This window comes from Lineus longissimus, chromosome 2 (assembly GCF_910592395.1).
Source record: "Lineus longissimus chromosome 2, tnLinLong1.2, whole genome shotgun sequence".
Lineage (NCBI taxonomy): Eukaryota > Metazoa > Nemertea > Pilidiophora > Heteronemertea > Lineidae > Lineus > Lineus longissimus.
This window is the reverse complement of record NC_088309.1, coordinates 19,331,764-19,348,019: the sequence shown is the minus strand read 5'-3', so window position 1 is coordinate 19,348,019 and position 16,256 is coordinate 19,331,764. Positions and strand designations below refer to the sequence as shown.

Sequence of the window (16,256 nt, the reverse complement as noted above, 5' to 3'; positions counted from 1 at the left end):
CTGATTGGACACATCTTGACCTACAAGGTCACAATCGCCATTGCATGTACAATTAAACATAGTGGTTTATTCACATTGGGTCCATGGACGGTCGGACAGGAAATCACATCCGGCATATTTAACACAAAATTGATATGAACAAGATTAACCAACCTCACAAAACAAGGAAAACATCTCCATTTTCATTTTCCTCTCATGATTTTGAAATTGAAATCACTCTTATAATTCCTTCAACAACCATCCACCAGTAATCTACATCACGATTTCCTTGAATGTTGACACAGCCAATATTAACGGGATAGTTAACATCCCATCAAACTAATCGACTATGATTATCAATTACTGTTTCCACCATGTTGAGGATAATGGCGGCATGCAAATTAACGAAAGGCCTATCATAGTAAGGCCAATGGCTATGCAACAGACACCTGTTACTAGAGTCTACATATCTATAGATCGCCCGTGGTCAGGCAGGAATCAGGCCATATTCAGTTGAAATGCTTAAATTATTGAAATAAGAGTGTGATCATATGGTCAAAGAAAGCGATTTTTGTTTTAGTACAGAATACGTTGCCTTTTCATGATGTGAACAGGCCTGTCGTCATCCCAAATCTGGTCAGAATGTGACCACCCCAAGTGTTGCTATTCTGCTGTCGTCTTGGGTTCCCTCTCTGGCCATTAGGAAAGAACAAGAGTAAAGACAAGTGACCCGCTATGGCACCGTCTCTCATGGTCTCTGATCATCTGGTCATGGCCAGTCCCCTCCCGGCAGAAATCTGATAGAGCTTTGGCAATCTAAAAGTCTGGAAGCCAAATAACCACTGACAACAGGCCTGGAACGTGGGCATCCTGGATCCAAACACAGTTCCTAGCTAACAAAGGATATATATTTCGCAGTCACATCAGGTCACACTAAATATACTTAATATAAGTGTAAGTTTGGTCAGGCTGTCATTTGCATGTTCTGTGGGTGGTCCTCTAGTCTCATCAAGTGTCCCCTCTTGACCAAAACACTCATCACGTGACAGTAGGATGCCTCCCACTATGTTGATAGGAGGTTGTCAAAAACAGGCTGTCATACCAGACTTGTTGATTACCATCTGTCTGACTGCCCTGTCAGAATGGTAATTTTGGTAACATGAAGTAAGAATGATGACAACACCTTTTATATTACATTTACGAAAGTATTCCTTTATTTCAAATGTATCTGTGAGGATTCAAGTGTTGCCATGCCCCCCCCCCCCCTGAAAAGATGACAGGTATCAGAGCCAACGATACCCTCTCCAAAATGGTAGCTACGATTCTGTCCATGTATGAACAGGATTACCCCAACATTGGAGAAATATCATATGAAGGGGGGGGGGGGCTATTACTTTCCTTTTGCTCTCATTCATGTCATTCTGAATAAACTGAATACAGAGCCATTTGTATCAAGACCATATTTACTCACTTCTGGACTTAGAATGAATGAACCTGTCACTGCAGACCTTGGATTTGGGATCGGTTCATTTGCTTTGGCATCTCTTCCGTGTTCGTATCAATTTTACTATTTGCCCGTCTGTATTTGCTAGATTGGCAAATGACCACACTCTTCCAACCATAATGATGATCTTCCCAGAATGAAATTATAGTTGTCTGCACTGACAACCTTCCATAGAACAGAACTAATGCTGTAATGTATTTAAAATATTGGTTTTTGGGTCTAGGCAAGTGTTTATATAAAGACTGATGTCAGATCTATCAATAACCAGAACATGTAATAGGCAGAAACTGGCACAAGGTATGGTTAGTGAAATGCATCTGTCTAGTTAAAGACGCTTTAAGGAATCAATAATTCATATAATGTTTATGAAGAACAAGGGATATGCCTCCTCAGAGGCCTACCTCTGCTTTATCTATATTCATCAACTGAGCATATTCTAACGAAATCCTCAGGAAATCTAACATCACACAATAAATTCAACAATCAGATAGCTTTCACCCACCCACAGGGTGCTTCTATAGCCTCTTTGTGTCTCTCACACTTGTCCACAAGCAATGACATCAGATCTGAACGTGATTAACCACAACCCAAAATCAGGCATCAAAATATCTTTAAAATATAATGATCAATGCGAGGGGACCACATATTCATATCAGAATTTTCATTATCATTGATTTTTCTAAATATAATGTCAACTCTAGTGCCGGAAATAATGGCTTGGAAAATCTATAACCAACCACTTGACACATGCTTGACAATACAATTGAATTGCACTTTCCAATATCAAATTGAGGGAAGAGCAATTGAAATACCAACCATCTGAATGGTGGAGGAATCAAATGCACAATATGACTGAAAAAGACAACATTGGAAACTTCTACAACGACTAGCCAAAGTTCCATGTTTTTGAGTACTTAATATTATGGTGATATTTTGACAATCCAGGTTGGTCCCCTGACGAGTCAGATTGGTCATCTTTGGCCACATGACTGATGGGCATAGGAGTAAATGGGTTACTAAAAACTAAAATTTGTCATGACTGAGTAAACTGAAATTTGGTCTTGACCAGTCTTGTCAAAGGTAGCCAGAGCAAGGTTGAGCTGTAAAACAAAGTTTTACATTATTGTGACATGTCTTTTCTTGCATATATGAATTTGAGTTTCTGAAAGATAGGCTGAGTTGGCCAAGTCAAATTGTCAGTTGACAGATCTTGGTAAATCAAGGAGATCAAACTAATTGGTCAGTTGACGATTGAATTGGTCATTTGACCAATTTATATTTACAGTGCATATATAATTGAAGCAATGGAATTTTAAAAACCTACCTTTTCAGAAACTCAAACACATAAACGCAAAGACGATATCTTGAATTGATGACAGTACAAAGATTTAGAGATATCCAATAGAATGAATAGGACGACAAAGGAGACATCCCACGTTTCTAAATAAAGTTTTAAATGCCATGATTTAGTTCCTTCTTGGAAACACTTAGGGTGGCAGACGATCTTCTCACAGACGCATTGTGTCTCAGACAAAATGACCATGGGGATATACTGTGAAAGTGGCTTGATACCATATTGATATATAGACGGTATGTATAGGCTAAAATCTACATAGGCCACAGAATATAAGCTTTTTAAATGATAGCTAGCTTCAATACAAGGACACAAATGCCACAATTGTATAAATGGACCCAACAGCACCAAAGGCGTTTTTACACGGTGCGGGTTCAAGCCGGATCGAGACTAGTTCAGGTACCAGCCGGTTTATTTTCCCTCGTGTAAAAGCGAACCTACCGTCCTGAACCCTCCTGGTCCGAGGCGGGTTCCGATCGCCGGTCTCGGGTCGGTGCAGGCCGGTGTAGGCCGGTGGAGGAGGGTTTATTTATGCGTGTAAAAGCGAACCGGCTCCGAGCCGGTTTGCACACGGTACTCGCGTGACGTCATTCGCGGGAATAGCTGCCGTGTTCCTGGCATGAAATTTTCCGCGGAAAGAAACTGCTGTGAAATCTTCAATTTATCGAGAGCAAGAGCTTTCTTTCCATACAAATGCTGTGTACCAAAGCAAAAACTCTGCATCTCACCGGCGCCATCGTGAACCATTTTGTATTATTTGTTGAAGGTTGTGATATTTTCGTAGCTCCACCGCCAGCAGGATTGATCAGCGCCACCAATTGACGATGTTAGTGACGAACCGGCCTGGAGCCGGATCGAGGCCAGATCGTCGAACCGTCCCCGTGTAAAAGCGAAATGAACCGTCCTGAACCGAACACGCCTCGTGACGGTTCAGGAGGGTTGTCTTGAACCAGCACCGTGTAAAAAGGCCTCAAGAGATGGCAACCACACCACAAATGCCAGAAGCCATCATTTCTTTAAGAAAGTCAACACCACCATACAACAGCACTACTTTATCATTTTACCAAGATTGCCATGACTATAGTGACCAGTAGTGTCAGCACCAATGTTAACCTTTCCAGCGTTGTCTGGACACCAATAGCACAGGATGCCAAGTCATGCCAAGATTGCCATGACTTTAGTGACAACACCAATGCCACAACTCATGAAATACTCTTCTTCTTACACCAACACAACTTTTTAACTTCAAGGATTGGTCAAAGCAGCGTTCAAACTTTTTCAGTGCGTCCTTAGACAAAGTGCTTGACACAGATGTCCACCAGACATTGAGAGACCGACAATGACACCGACACGCTACATGGCCGACTACAATGGCCAAAGACACCAAGATGATTGTCAAAGAACACAGTTATAAAAAGTTTGACAAACAAGTGAAAACCTTTACACGAGACAAGATAGAGCCAACAGCATAGCGATTTGGCACGAGATGATTTCATAGTATTGGTTCATTGAAACATCGTTTCCTGTTCTCTGTGTTCTTTACCATGAGGTTCAGACTGACACAGTCAAACCATTGAAAAAGGGTAACTTTTCTTGAGACTACATCATTGTTGATCATGTTAAGTCCACTTACATGATGAAATCTTCGGAAATCATTTGCAAGTATTGGGGCATGATAATCATATTTTCAATGAAATGTATACAAGCTTTCAGTTTTCATGAAATCACAACCAACGCATTATGTGTAGACATGACCAGGCTGGCAATTGTCCCTCAATGCCAAATGGACTTGCACAGTGCTGTACTCCTTCACGACAGCAAAAGCAAAACCATATCAGTTTGTGTTGACCTAGGGTCAACTTATTTGGCCTGGGCAGGCTAATAGTTATAAAGATTTCAATCTCATAATCCATGACCATGTTTTAAAGCCTTCCAGGGGTTCAAGACTCTCTATAGAACACATAATTTTCTTGGATCAATGGCTTATAGAATTATAGGCAAAGGCAAAATGTGATGGAAAAAATCCGAAAAGCAGGTAACAAATCTTACTCTAAGACTAATTACCAATACAAATTTAAACATAAGTTATTGGATTGATTAGAAAACAAAGGCAAAAGGAGGGTCGCTTAACGAGTTTAAGAAAGTAACGGTAAGTCCTACCATGAAGCTTTCATGGTCATACAGGCACTGATAAACCAGTTAAGTTGTATCCCATTCCCAATATCTAATGATATAAATGAGGCAGCGGTCAATGAGATCCTTGTACCCCCCCCCCCCCCCCCACCATCAAGGATGTCATTAGAAAATCACATGGTCTCTAATCTTGTGGGGGCAGGCTTCACCCTACATGCTTTATTGAAAGATAACCCAAGCAAATGTGGTGAATATTGGCGACAATCCCAGAACAGGGGGATACCGATTTCGTACTTACCGCTGAATAACCGAAGAAAGGGTCACAACAGATACACCATATACAAATAGAAATATGCCATAATTCATTTAACAGATTTGAATCATATTGTGAAAGCATACAGGAGGTAATCACTAAGGCAGAAGTAATGTACTTGAAATGTAACATATTACAAGGATGGTACGCCTCAAGAGGTCTTCCTACAGATGAGATGGGAAAGCTGGCGAGCTTGAGCGCTGATCGCTTATTAAGATATTGTGGCCAAGAGTGAAAAAGACTCGTAACAACCAACAAAAATATTCAGTGTTCATTCTAAAGTATACTACTTGTTTACAACATTACAGATAATCTACTAATTGATCTGCATCGAGTACACTTCACAAAAGAACCAAGATGCAAAACGGAAGAGTTCAATGATTCTTGTAATGGGAATGCATGATAATAATTAAGTTCATAGATTGCAAAATGATTTATATATAGACACTTCTGGGTTACTGCCTTCTTAAAGTACAGACTGTTCTCTTCTCAGCTCCATAGACAACGAATCAGAGTTCATAGTGTTTGCGTTCTAAGTAAAATGTAGCAACTGTAGCAGTATCTTGACGGGAGTCAAAGACCTTTCTGCAAATACTAACAGCTACTATATCAGAAACCACATTGCCTGGCACCTTCACTGGTATCACATTGGCCTTTCCACTAGCAATAGAAGGCACAGACAATACATATAATATCATGCATAAGCCAAGTCCTGCTTGCATCAACTTAAAACAATTTTGGACCAGAGTCAAAAGAAACGTCCAAAATATCACTAACTGCTACTGTATCATAAACTGCTCTGCTTCCCGCTGTCACTGGTATCTTCCAACAAGGTAAAGAATAGGTATACCCTGATGTCTCATTGTGCATTCCTGTGAAGTTCACAGTTGGTTGAGCTAGGTGAGTAGCGGAGCTAAGGGAAGGCATGTTAAGTGAAATCATTGGTAATCAACAGGGAACATGCCAACATGCCACTGACAGATATCATAGTTTCTGTCTGCTGAGGGCATTGCAAGGTTTCATTTCGTTGCCTAGCCACTGCTAGCCCATATTTTGCTTATAGCTACGTGAAGGTAAGGGTGACAGTCTTAACAAAACAGAGGCGAACGATGCAACATGTCTGGCAGAGATTGTAAACATCGTCATACGGGAGGAGCTGCATAAATCAGCCCTGGCCATTACTAAAAACTTTTTGTGTAATCTTGTTTCTAAGATCACTTGGAAGTTCCTGCCTTGATCCTGGTCCAGGAATGTATCAGAATACTTGCAATCTACCTTTAGACATGACTCTTACTATATATTTTGTAAATGGTAATGCACGTCAACGATATGCTGGTACACATTCACATAGATTGTCAACAAAGACAATGAATAAGGCTGGTGAGATAACTCCTCCCTGAGGAACTCCCTCTCTGAGCATTTAACCAGACGAACATGAAAACCTATCATATTGCACAACCATACTTTAAACAGGTGCAATGAGTACAGCGCCAATTCAACAATCGTTCCAGTGTACACTAAAGACCATTTAGTATAGAAAACAGCATGCCATGAATTGCTTCAAATCATCATTTGAATCACATGCCAAGTATCGTGGCATCCCTTGTCAATACTTTTCCTAACAGCAGACATGTGTCATCCCTTACCAAGAGAAACCAATGATTTCACCCTGATCAATGGTTTATGTGGTAAGAAACTGGTGATCAAGTCCGACGTGGGTGGTCATTTTCCACAAGACATACTGGAAATTATATAGTGATGTGCCAAGAAGTGAACATCATAGCAAACAGGAATGGACTGGAAAGCTCTCAAATCTGATCCACCAACACCAAGTCTTTCAATCAAAGTGTCAGGGACTGGTATAAAATTGGTAAGGTCAGATTTGAGCGATGCAAAACATTTTCAGACAGCATAACATTGCAATTACGGAGACCGACCAAAAAGCATGTTTAGAACACAGACAAATTATTTAATAGATCAGTGTGTCAAACCTCTTCATACTCGATTTTTAAAAAGATTTAGATGACATTGACGCTTTTAATTCAAATGACAATCACAATCATTTTAACCGCAGACATATGAATTGCTTATATTGGCCACTTCCTTTAATGATATATCAATTAACCAAGGAACATCAAAGACGTCCTTCACTCTCAAGTTTTCAACTTTCATTTTTATAAATTTTTTCCACAGAACAGGCCTACTCATAGGGTGAGTTCTTCTTCTTCAGCGTTTGCTCTGCACTTGGATGATGTTACTATAGAGTTTTGCATCATGAAAGCCAACACAGTATAAGCACGCTTAAGAGCCGACTTTTACATAACTATATGGACCCCCCCCCATTACAAAGTTGGAGGGCTCTTGTATACCTAAATCTGTGACCATCAGATAGTCCAGTGACAGCATTAGCCTGACGCTAAATTCATTTGAAGTGAACCAATTCCAACTTTGTCGCATTACCTTTGTCATGTTGCCCCTTTAAAACCCATTAGAATTTGGCCAATTTATGCCCACAAGATTTAGAATTAAACTGAAAGGCCTCTTTAGGCCTAATTATACCTATCATCAATCCAAATGGTGAACAGCTACATCGCATTTACAAGTGGGTTGCTACACGATGTACATGTAGCTCCTACCCAGAACAACTGTATTTAGCTCCTCATTTTGTGATGAGGAAAGAAAGAAGTATTAAAAAATATGCAGACCTACTGGGACATAATGGAGTAAGAAAGGGACCAGGTCAAGTCGCAGTATAGTCGCATTATGATATAAATGCAACTATATCAAAAATAGGTTAGGACAATACCTGAATTAAGGTTTTACATAAACAGGCAAAGAAAAGACGATTTTCCGAGAAATGAGGACTTCCTCGATGATAGGTTGGGAAAAAGGTGGGCAGGATGACACATAATTCAAGTTTATAAACCATGATCTTTAAATACTGAAGATTCACGGGAGTTGGTTAGCCCTCTGTAGGCATACTAGTATTCAAGAACACAGAAAGCGGAAAACGAATTTTCAGCAAAGTGACCATATTTTACAATGATTGAAATGTAGAATTTCAGAAGACACATGACCGCCATGCCGTTCGAATTATTACCATTTACATCATGATGTTATTTCAAATGAAACTAGGACGATATTCGGCAGGACGCCACAACAGGAATGGCGATAATAAATGTATATCTCCTAATGTTTCTTCTAGAGGCAATGGACCTTGTATTCTTGGAGCATGTAGTGTACTGTGGACGCACAAACACCATTTAGAAGCATTTAAAACATTTTTTTCAGGAAGACTTATCCATCCATGTCTGCAGTATTTGTGTTTCGACAAAACGTACATATATGGTGATACGTCTTGATTATACAGTAGGTCCATATATACCCAAGTACTAAATACCTCCCTGCCTAATTATTCTAGTTGAAAGGGTCTCACCAAAAGCACATTTGACAGTCGTCCAGTAATTACCAGTGGGGCATAATGGACGCTTGCATAAGACGGACCCATCAGACACATGCAGGTGTTGCAACACAAGGAACCATTGCAATACATCACGAGTCCACTATAGGCCCCACATAAAACAAGTCACCAAATCTAAACGCATTGTAGGGCCCGATAATTATACTTAATTGAAGGAAGACACATGCATATTCTACTTTCTGTTTGTTCAATTAAAGAAAACAATATCAATTAATCAGCTTTCACAACTTAAGATGTTACATATCTCCTTGAAAATTCAGATGCGGAATTACTCACTTGTTGATGGATGAGTGATTAAAACTTGGACTAGCAAATTGAATGGGGAGGTTTAATAGATTGAGCAACTAATCACATACACCTGTGTCCAACTATCCAACAGGCAAGTAATGATTTTTCAGCAATTTTACCGCAGGGTATACCTCAATTTTAAGGTCCTTCAGATTGCTGCTAAATAAACTCCAGGTACAGGTCATTGTAATCAGAGAGTTAAACCATGAAAGACTGAACTTCCTCAATAAAACCCAATTTTTTACATCAATTCAATTAAACCTGGCAGGGAACCTTGGGGGAGATTGAGTCACGACATCCAAACCATTGAAGGGTAACACGGTCGAGGCTTTAAAAAAATATACAGGGCAGAGGGAGAAAAGCATTTCAATTTGTGCAAAATCATCGCTTCAAGGGTTGTATTTGGCAGCCTTAAAAATGCAGTCTGACAAGTTGACTTTTCTGTGTAGGTCTGCTCAAAATAGGGTCAAATCTTGCTGACATCTTAGAGGTACTGGTAGCTACCGTGTTTTTTAACTCAACAAGTGTGAAAAATATGCACCTAAAAATAACTTATCGCTATCTTTAGTTGAAGGGCACGTGGTATATTGACTTAAAGGTGTAACACATATCCTATTTTTGGCGTCAGATCAGTCAGTGATCTTCATACACCTTTCTTTAAAAGTGTCAAAAACATAGCCAAGGATATGAGAATGTGGTGACTTTTTCGCTGTAGATGTCAGTGCAACACATCTTATGAACATGACACATCCACAAATTGAATCACATCCTTTTCTGTGATCTAGTTATATCCCCCAAATCAAGAATATATTGTCTTTACTCACCAAAAGGGCGGGAAAAAATCCCCAAATATTTCTGTTAAGTAACAAGACACTTGAGAATCAGAGGCAGTTAAAATTTTTCAGAATTCATGACAATGGCACTCTTCCAGTTGGTTATCGAAATCTTTACACAGTAAATAAAAGGGCCTCTTCAGGGAAGGCATACAGAAGGTGACGTTGTGGGCCACCTCAAGATTTCTTGAGTTGAGTCAACTCAAACAGTATTTGAGAAGTCGGACTGATTTGTCAACAAGACCACAAAAGGCGTCAAAAGAGTGTTTACACAAGTTTGATTAATTTGTACACTGAAATAAATAAATAATTAGGTTTAGATATTGTCTGGCTTCCAGGGGGTAAACAGCCATTTGTTCTTTCATACTGAATCAATATTATGTTCTAAATGGGCAAATAAAGGACTTGAGGTACAATTTTGAAGTTTGTTGATCATAAACAAACAACAAACAATGTGTTGTTGAAATATCATGTGGTTTGACAAAGTAGAAGACACCTGCACGATTTCAAGGACTTATGGTCACTTTGCATGTCAGCAGACATTTTGATCCAGCTTGGAATAAGAAAACACCAATGCGTGCCTAGTAGCTGGACCTCTGGTAGATCCTATACCAAGTGATGACTAGTCATCCAGGTAGAATTCTAATGTATAGTGCCATAAGGCATTGGACTATGAGAACCTCTACCTGCAGCCCAGAAGGAGTGAATGATATGTGATCCTTGCAATCTCCTTGTATAGTGGAAGCCTGGGTTCAAAGCACACAAGAAACTGACGAGTAGTTATCAGTAAGTTGCTTGGTCTTAGTGCCTATGCGCAGCCAGTTTCGAAGAGATAGAGAACTCACTGATCCAATACAGCGTCTCGTTTTATGATTAGTTTTAAAACCAGGCACGCAGGGAAGTTGGAAATCCTGACAAAGGTCTCCATAAAATGGCCGGGCAACCAGAAAATTCAATCCAATAGTTTTTCTTTCAACAAAGAATAAATTGGCTAAGTTTTAGGATCAAGAGATCAAACTTGTAACCATTAAAATGGCTCATACATCGCACTGGCATTAAAATGTAATGAAAATGCAATGAGGCTTATTTTTAACACAATAAACCCCTAAAGTTGTGCTATCAGTCCCCCAACGATGCCTTTACATTATGACTTATGCACGGTAAATTTACCACCGACAAATCTTGGTTGAAATAATTACCAACAAATCACCTCTTGTAGGACAAACCATAGAAAAGCCTTCTCTGCGCTGTGTCAATGTATACGCTACGTATTTCTTAACCCATGGTAAATTGGACTTCAACTATTCATAAGAATATAAGCCAAGAAAACAGCCAGGGCTAAAATAAGGCCTAGCGAACCAATCCGACCTACATTGCCTAAAACATGGTATTAAACTACGACACAGGTCATGCATATCTCCATTTTATGGCATAGGTGACATACCTATCTTCAAGTCGACCCCATGCCTCTGCATTATTCTGAAGAAGGGCTACCATTACCCAAGTTCCTTTTCATGGATGAGCACTATCATTATTTACTTGAAAGCAGACAGAAACAAAGCACATCCCAGGCCAACATGGACAAATTGCCAGGGGTAGACCTAAATGCCACGAGTTCTGTGGAAAAGGGCTTGGTGCTTCCAAGACCGTGACATCCTAACAACATGTAAACATGTCAAGAATCGATTAAGTTGCACAATCAGGTATCCCAACATTTCTTATCAAAGATACATCAATTCTGTCGTTTATCAGGTTTAATTACGGCCTGGAAATCAGACAAAACTCTCTAGATGACCCAGCCTGAAAGTGAACGACAATAACGATTTTGAGACTTTTTAAGCCAAGGGGAAAGATTGACACCTTTTTTAAGGGAATGAACTGGGTTGTAAGTGTAAAGCTTTCTCAGATTCTTACAACAAGAAAATTGTATCCTGTGATGCACTTCGGGGACAGGCCTGGCATTGCCTGATGAACATCCAGACTACAGCCTCTTTTGTATTTCCGGGGGTTTCCTTTGCAATATTGGTCACCAAAGGCAAAGAGTCTTTTTAGACATAAACCCACTTGAAATTATCCACTTTAGGACAAAAACCACTTGACAATCCTCTATATGAATATTCATAATGGTCCTTCCTACATCAAGTACTCCCACTCACAAATCCATAACACATTCGGAAGTTCTGTCTTATTCAGGATATCCAATATTTCAATTAAAACTATAATCCAAGTTACTTAATCGATAGTAAGCAAGTCCACTGACAAAATCATCAAAAAAATTATTCAAGAGTTCCTGTAAATCTAATTAAAGTTTCAGTACGTAAATTGAAAATCCCTATCGAAATCCATGAGAATCAAGTCATTGTAAATCCATTTCTGCTTCCAAGATATAAGTTTGAGTCGCACTTCCAATGACTGAATGATCGATCATATGTTCAAGAATCCTTGCAGAGTTGTTGCACACATCAATGTAAGTATCCTAAAGATGATCAAAATCCCTGACATAAAGTTTTTGTAAATCCATAATAATCTCTTAATGTATGTAAATCCTTAAGTCTTCGTAAATCCACAATAGTGTCATACTTTAAAGTCTTTGTTATTCCAAGATGAAGTCGTGGTAAATCTATGCAGAAGTGTTATTGATGTAAAATACATTGATTTCATGTAAATCTACAACACAAAGTCATAAATCTCCATCTTTGTAAATCTATGATAAAAGTCTAAATCCAATACAATAGAGTCTAAATGTAAATCCATGAGTTTCGTCTCCATAGATCCATGATAGTCAATGTAAATCTTTTTTGGAGTCCCATGTGATTTAATCTTGAGTTGATGCAGACACATAGGCTAAATCCAAAATAGAAGCTAGAATCATTGTTGTTGTCTCTTTTAATCCATATACAAGAGTTTCACCCATCTTTGAACTTGTAAGTTGAAAATCCATAAAAATCCATGAGAATCGAGTCACTGTAAATCCATGAGATTAACCAAAGCAGCTCTCTGTCAGGTCCAATGCCTCCCTCTTTCAAACCTGACCCCCCTCCCAAATAGACAAATTTTGAAGCTTGAAAATTTGAAATAAATAGGCAAAGGCACACTTGTAAGTTTTTTAGAATCCTACATATAAAGGGCCCTTACTGGTATTGATATTTTGGAAATGATGCCAAGACTAGCCTGGTTATCAATGCTTTCTTTCTCAAGTCTGGTTTTAATGGAGAACACAAGTTTTTACTCCACTTCTTGAACCCGGTTTTTAGGAGAAATAGCCAAGCACCATATTTATCAGGCCATGTCAAACATCTTGAACCCTGGATAATGCAAAACAAAGGACAAGTCTCTACACCAGCCTTTGATATCTATGGTTACAGTGCAAATGGTATCTTGGACATCTGGCTTCAAGGCTTGTCCACCAGACTACAGGTGTAGAAAGCACCAGTCTGTGTACACCTGCAGTGTGTTGTCACCAGCAAATCAGAAGCAGCCTAGATGGAAGATGTAGACCAAGTCGTGCACTTTCCTAATGATAACCATGTACAGGAGAGTGGGAAGAAAGAGCCAGCAACAGTTTATGGTGGGGCAACAAAAGTCACCAATTTATATAAATACATATTATATTTGAAAACTTTCAAATTTGATTACAAATTTCAAATTTTTAACGAACAGCGTAGGCCTTCAAGGGAACCCCCTGAATGCCATATTGGCATTGTTTAGGAAAGCAACTGACCATGTCAGGATCAAGGACAGGATAGGAACCCTGCCCACCTGCAAAACCCAGTAATTCCACTTGACATAGGTCAATCGTCCAAATTCAAGTCAAAAATCTTCTACCCAAAAGGCAAAGAATAAGACGAATCAAACATTTTGCAACAACAAGAAGGAAAGGCTTTCACTTGACAGAACTGGAGGGGAATTCACCAAGGGGTGCATTTTATCTCTTTGCAAATTCTGTTGACCAAGCACTGGGCATTGGGCACTGGGTGAATAAACTTGTTTCTTTCAAAAAAGCAGTTGGCAACAATAAAAAATGGAACAGCTTTCTCACTCCAGCCACATGATTAGCACCAAGGGGTGTGCCTCCGATTCAAAATGTGTTTAATGGGGCACGCAAGGAGCCAGACTGGTGCTTTTCATAACGAAGGACAAGAATGGGTCAGTAAAGATGTCTGTCTCACAACTGCAACTGATGGAAGACAGGATGCTTGGCCTCAATCACTTTCATCTGTTTTTCAGTGTTTTTGTTAGCTTACATTTGCCAATAAAACGGAGACAATTTGTTATTCTTTGCTTTCCGCCAACTCTTTTGAATTTCTTCAACTGTCTTGACCTTGTGTGCTTTATATATGCTATACTCAAAGATGGCCCACTTTCCTATTTTGAAACATAATATTTTTCAACTTTGCCAGTACATACAGTGTTATATCGTTTGCAAGCATGGCTTTCTTGTATGAATACACTAAATTCTATTCAGAGAATAATAGGCGGGGAGATGAATGAAAATTAACCCTTCAAGTTTTGCAGGGAACTTGTCTCGTAAATCTACAACTGAATCAGGGGTTAATGGAGGTTCCTAATTTGTGTCAAAATTGTCGTCTAATTAAAAGTGACCACAATCGAGCTATATAATAACATGACAAAAACACAGGAACTGTGGTTCATTACAATAGATAGTTAATGAGCTCTTGGGCAGTTAAGTAATGTAAAGACAAAGGAGCACAAAAGCATCCATGTGGTAGGTCCTAATGTCATCCCTATTTTTCTAACATTGGAGGGTCACAGATGTCCAAGGTTAACAGGAAGACCAGGATGGACCATGCCTGTGTTGTGAAAAGGCAATTGACCTAACATGTCTCAAATGAGCAAGGGTTAAGCATGAGATTTGGAAGTAGGCCAACCACACAGAAATAAAAGCCAACGCACTAAAGATATCTCAACTGTAATTTCTAGTTTATCTTTTGGGTCAACAGCTAGGTCCCAGTGCGGGACATGACAGTAAAAAAGATGCCAACTTACAGTGTTTGATAAACACAATATAGACAGGGCTGAAGATGGGGGGGGCTGGGTTTTTCATGCATATTTTTGCCGATTTTAAGATCGATATAGGCCAAAACACCCCCCCCCCCCCCCTCCCAACAGCAAAATGCTGGCTATGGGCCTGGTAAAATGAGCAGTGACCTGAAAAACTGACAGCCACCAATCCTAGTTCTGAATCTGAAGACAACACTTGCAAAGAAGCAAAATCGCACCATAGTGTTTCCAACTATAGAGATAGCGTATTGTATAATGTATGCATATATTCCCAGGTTTCTGAATGCTACAGAAATAACTAGTTAAAAAAATTGGCAAAAGTATTGCTAATGATATTTGATGGGATCTTATGTTCTTATGATATCCTGTCGATTTGATATCCTGTCGATCCTGTTGATTTTGCATGAACAGGGGCAGAACTTCACACAAACTAATAAAGGGCTACATTTTAAGGACTCTGTTTTACTTTAAACCAACAAGTTGGTAAGTTTCTATGGGGTTTTAGATAGCATCAGCCATTACATATACATTAAATGTAGGTATTACTATGATAACATGAATAACAACTCCTATACAGGTGATAATCTGCATAAATACATAAATACATAAAAATACTACTCGCTTTTTTAATGGCAAGCTGCTGGTTGATAGTCACATCGAACAACACAGAGTTGACACGCGAAACAACACGACATCCCTGAAAACTGGGCTCTCTCTATCAAAAGAAGCACCATGAGTTGCGCTGCTTTGAAACCTGCCTGGACAACCGGCAGACCAACAGCCTAACAACAGCAAAATCTTCTACTCACGTACTCCACAGCTCTTCAAATTTACAATAAATCCACAGCTAGTCCGTCTTAATGTGAAATCATTCCTCGTGAATAGTTTACCGACACAGAATTCGATGACTTACCCAAAATTTCTAGGTCCTCTTCGCTTTGCAGCTCTCATGATTACTGAATAGTTTCTAATTCACCCCACTCGGGCTAGCTTCTACCACCTCAACACAATCATTGTAGTAAAGGCTCGGCAATCATTGGTTGAGAGTTTAGTCACATGATTTTCTAATCAGGCATTGAGCTAAGTAGGTCAGCGTATTTACTGGTGTGTGTGGAGCGGGAAATGTGCTTTGTGAGGAGTGAATAGGCAGGTATTATCATTGGAGTGTTATGTCTACCTTAGTAACCTGACTATGGTCCAGTCTGAAGAGCATGGCTGAAAATAAGCTAGGTGTCCATGATCCAGGGAGCATATTCTGCATATCGGTTGTAAAGGGGCAGTTTGCCAGTACATCTTTCTATTACTATATGCAATGGTTAGGTCAGCTTAACACTGGCAGTATTAAACTT

General features: G+C 39.4%; 1 protein-coding gene across 5 annotated transcripts in view; it reads right to left on the bottom strand.

The window, feature by feature from the left end:
* Positions 1-15,902, bottom strand: part of LOC135482737 (semaphorin-1A-like) — a 73,064-nt gene extending 57,162 nt beyond the window's left edge. For all 5 annotated transcript variants that reach the window (XM_064763059.1, XM_064763060.1, XM_064763062.1 and 2 more), the window contains exon 1: positions 15,821-15,902. The gene's annotated coding sequence lies outside the window, so the exon portion shown is untranslated. The remainder of the gene's footprint in view (positions 1-15,820) is intronic.
* Positions 15,903-16,256: the final 354 nt, after the last annotated feature.